Consider the following 4,209-nt stretch of genomic DNA (forward strand, 5'->3'; position numbering starts at 1 on the left):
ATTCAGTGCATGGACAACACATAAAACCATTCTGCTTGTTTGCCTCAGCCGCATCGAGAAACTCATGCACGCCCTTAATGTACTCGCAGGTGTGTCTGTCACCGTACATCCATTGCCGGTTCATCTGCGTGCATTATATATAATTAAGTGTCCAAATTAATAGAAGTTCATCATCACATTAAAACCAAAGTGCATACATAGTTCTCATCTAACAACATATAGCTCTGTAGAGCATCTAATTAATTAAACCATACATTGAAACTATGGAAAACATTTCAATGCGAAAACAAATGCGATCATAATCGCAACCAAGGTAACAATTGATCCAACGGCATAATGATACCAAGCCTCGGTATGAATGGCATATTTTCTAATCTTTCTAATCTTCAAGCGCATTGCATCCATGTTGATCTTGTGATCATCGACGACATCCGCAACATGCAACTCCAATATCATCTTCTCCTCCTCATTTTTTTATTTTTTCCTTCAACAAATTGTTCTCTTCTTCAACTAAATTTAACCTCTCGACAATAGGGTCGGTTGGATTTTCGATTCACATACATCCTACATAAATAAAATCTATGTCACGTTGGTCGGCATAATTTTCATAAACAATAAATGAACCAATAGTTATAAAGATAATATATATACCACATCCGAATCATAGACAGGACGAGGGCCCACGGGGGCGAATACCAAAACCATCACACTATATAAGATGCAATAATAAAAGTAAGAAAATAATACAAGTATCTATGTAAACATACAAGTAAGAATATTTTTCCTTTCAGAAAGAAGATAAGAACAAGAGGCTCACCACGGTGGTGCCGGCGATGAGCTCGGCGCGGGTGATCGACGGCGGTGAAGACGGGGACGGGGCGTGACGGACCGCTAAACCTAGACAAATATTATGGAAAATGGAGCTTGGAGGTCGAGCTTGGAGAGGAGAAAGCTTAAGTAGTGTGGCTCGGGCATTCCATCGAACACCTTGTGTGCATAGGAGGTGAGCTAGAGCACCACCAAGCCCTCTCCCCCTCGGCCAGAGAAAAACAAAGCACTTGGGTGCTCTGCTCGCGAGCGAGGGGTATATATAGGCACCTCATTGGTCCCGGTTGGTGACATGAGCTGGGACTAAAGGGGAGCCTTTGGTCCCGGTTCAAACCACCAACCGGGACCAATGGTGGTGGGCCAGGAGCGAGGCCCATTGGTCCCGGTTCATCCCACCAACCGGGACCAAAAGGTTCAGATGAACTGGGACCAATGGCCCACGTGGCCCGGCCGGCCCCCTGGGCTCACGAACCACATTGGTCCCAGTTCTGGACTGAACCGAGACTAATGGGCTAACCCAGCCTGGACCAAAGCCCTGTTTTCTACTTGTGAATTATGAATCGACAGAATCTAATCCGCGACCGACACCGTCGGTTACCGAAGAGTAGGGTGGGGATTGGGGGGCAGGGGGCGACTCACAGCTGCACTTATTAATGGTGCAGGGATCGGTCCAGATCTCCTGGGATTTTGGTGATGGTGTAGGGCTTGAGCCACTTATTAATGATCTGGACCGAGCTACTATAGTATGACCTAGATGTTACTAACAAGTGTTCTTTGCAGAATTAATGAATAAGTGTAGTATTTCAGACTAGCCAGAATTAATCTTTGTGCATACATCCTGCCATGCTGTTCCTTGCCAAATAAGCTCCCAAAAGCAGTATTAATAAAATTGAAACAGAATAACACTTAGAGGACTACAGGAACCACAATAAGAAATTTTCTGTTGCGAGTAAGCTGCTTGCCGTTGTCCATTTGCTCCCACCAAGTCAACCTATTATACATCCCCTGATCATCAGCGAATGGAGTTCCCTTCTTCAAGTGGAAGAAGTGGTATGTAATCTGAAATGAAGATTCAATTAGGAAAGCAATGACAATAGAGAAATAATTTCATGCTATAATCTTATGAGAAAAATAGCAATAATTTGTACTTCCAGAATTGAGGTTGGGCCAACTAGAACTGCAGTATTTACTGCCAGAATGATTTCATGAATTTTTCCACTACATTATTATATTTAAAGTAGGAAAAGAATGATTAAATGCAGGCTAATTATTTGGCTATTATGAAACAGTAAACCTTCAAACTAGAATACACTTTATTAGTTGGCAGGATTGGCGAATGCGTGGTAGCAATTTGTAGCTAGGGGAGGCGAAGGGTGGGCAGATGCGAACGTAATCGGCGCCACCAACGATGAAGATGGAGTTGCACAGGCCATCTATGACTACGCCTTCTAACAGCCACTGACGCCAAGGCGCACTGGGACAGGATTGTCGTCCCACAATGTTGTTCCCAAATAACAAGTTTTGTTCAAGCATCTATCAGCAAGATTATTCAGTATTGCCGTCACAGCACTCGCCAAGAGTTTTAAACACTTGAAGCATTAGGCAGATCTATTTTTTGGCCAAGCTACTTTGTACCCCACTTGTTTTGTTGACAAATAATAACCAGGATAATCAAAGATCATGTACAGTACCATGGTTGAGAATTCAGATCTACGGAGAATTTTGCTAATCAACAATTGCAGTAAAAAAATGTTTGGTATACAACCGGTCTCTCTATTTACACACCGAATCAATCAATGCCTTCCTGAACAATATGTCTTCCTGAAGAACATGAGAGAAGCAAAAGCCTCTTAGTACATTTGGCAGGCTAAATTCTGACCGCATGAAGCAAGCAATCGAGGTAAACAAACATGAATTGAGGTAAACAAACACGATCTATGGGAGTCGAGGACGTGTAAGGGAGGGAGGGAGGGGAGGGGGAGAGGCGGGTACCGCGAAGTGGCTGAGGTTGACGAGCGTCCAGGCCATGCCGGGGGTGCAGCCGAAGATGGAGAGGATGAGGAGCCAGGAGACGAAGAGGATGAAGATGTGGGTGGTCCAGACCCCCAGGTACATGAACCAGTCGGTGCTCTTATTCAGATCCGGCGGGGGCACCGCCTACACGTACAGCTTCGCCATCGATCCCCTCGCCCTACCGGCGCGCGCGTGCTGCGGGGCGGTGGATCCTCCCGTCCGGCTCGGCGTCCCGAGAGCCGCGGGGTAGGGCGACACAGAGGAGTCAAGGGGCGGAGGAAGGTGACGATTTAGGGCCCCTCTCGATCTAGATCCAGAAGCTGCGGCTCGCTTCGATTTGGGGCCTCCCTCCCTCCCTCGCGTGCGGTATGGAGATAGGGCGAGGGGAGTGGGGCGGCGGCGGCGAGGTTGCCGGTGACGGAGCACGGGGGCGGCTGTGGGTAGTGTTTGGGGTGGGGCAGAGAGAGCTGTGGGCATGGCGGATCTGACGGCGGCGGGGGGTGGGTGGCTGGGTGCGGCGGATGTGGAGGAGAGGCGAGGAGGGAAGGAGGGCACCGCCACCGGCGACGGGGAGCTAGGGTTAGAGAGGGGTGGCGGCGTCGATCTGGATTGGGGAGAGACAGAGAGGGAGGCGGCGGGCGGGCGGAAAGGAGGAGAGGTGACTGAGGTGATCGCGGTGGGTTTCTTCAGATGGATGGATGGATGGTGAGATTGCTAGCAATGGATGGTAGGATGTCTGCCATGTCATCGATCCGTGTAACAGATGGTTCCACCAATCAGAGTCTAGCTTATGTAATTGTGTTTTTCTCTTTTGTTTATTTTATATTTTTTATCCTCTTATTTCAGGTAAACACTCGACATATTAGCCTCATGTTGTATGTTTAAATGACTCAATATTGTGTTCATATGTGTATCGTGGGACGACAAACAATGTTAATTTGAGGGGTTTTTATTTTCTTTACACAAAAAATCATTTTTCAATTTTTGGAGTGCCATCGGGTTTTTTGTGAAGGAACTACCATATATTTGTTGCAAAGTTGGACAAAATTATTTTTCTAAAATACTAAGCCATATTTAATGAACAATTGACCAAATAGTTGGGTGTCAAAAGATTCGAGCCACCTCTCTTGAAAAAGACAAATTTCCGGCGATTCAGCAGGAAGCAGGTTGAATTTGAACTGCAGCCCCCTCATAGTTCGCTCTTTATTTTTTCCAAAAATCATTTCTAGGTACATAAGTATCTATTTAATCAGAGAAACATCAAAAAATTCCAAGATTCAACCACTAGCTAGGAACGGTCAAGCCCGCCGTTTTGACCGCATTTTGAAACGGGCATAAAAAAATCAAAAAAATCAAAAAATTGGAAAA

General features: G+C 46.1%; 1 pseudogene; it reads right to left on the reverse strand.

Moving 5' to 3' along the window:
* Positions 1–1,576: 1,576 nt before the first annotated feature.
* On the reverse strand, positions 1,577–3,456 carry LOC125522127 (annotated as a pseudogene).
* Positions 3,457–4,209: the final 753 nt, after the last annotated feature.

Source organism: Triticum urartu, chromosome 7 (assembly GCF_003073215.2).
Source record: "Triticum urartu cultivar G1812 chromosome 7, Tu2.1, whole genome shotgun sequence".
In the NCBI taxonomy this organism is placed as follows: Eukaryota; Viridiplantae; Streptophyta; class Magnoliopsida; order Poales; family Poaceae; genus Triticum; species Triticum urartu.